Below are 674 nucleotides of genomic sequence, written 5' to 3' on the forward strand. Positions count from 1 at the left end.
CTTTCAGTAAGAAATAATTTGCAAATCAACATACAAAATAACATAACTTATAAAAAGGTTCTCTTGAGTGAATACTGAATAATAGAGCAGATACTACACTGATTGATAAGCACCAGAATCCCATAATCAATACTGTTGGTAGATTATGAAAACGCTTTCTTGAACTAAACCATATTACAGTAGAATAAGATCACAGTTGAAGGTTACAACAGTCTGCTTAACAAAAGTGCTAATGCGCTGATTTTGGCTAAAACCACAGAGCAAACTATTATTATTTAAAATGAAATATGAATTAAAAAATAAATAATTCATGCTGGTTATATACACTAAGGAGAGTGAAACAATGAACGGTGATGTTGGATTATTGGTAGTGAACTGCACACATCCTTTCCACATGCTTAGTTTCAGTTCTGGGATTGTAACACAACTTCTCCATCTGGAGACGAGCCCTGTAGGAAAGGTCACAGTGGCCTATTGTAAACTTTCAGAACGTGTGCTGCAAGGAGATACAAAATCCTCTTTAAAAAGGTTACAAACAGGAACTTGCAGCTCTTCCTCGAATAATGTGCTATTTTACTCTTCCTCCTGGGAAATAGATGAGATTGTCAGGCGAGAAAGTCAGACAGGGTTCACCTCTCCCACCTTTTCTCCAGTTCCCAGTTCGAGGCCTGCGG

This window comes from Megalops cyprinoides, chromosome 4 (assembly GCF_013368585.1).
Source record: "Megalops cyprinoides isolate fMegCyp1 chromosome 4, fMegCyp1.pri, whole genome shotgun sequence".
Lineage (NCBI taxonomy): Eukaryota > Metazoa > Chordata > Actinopteri > Elopiformes > Megalopidae > Megalops > Megalops cyprinoides.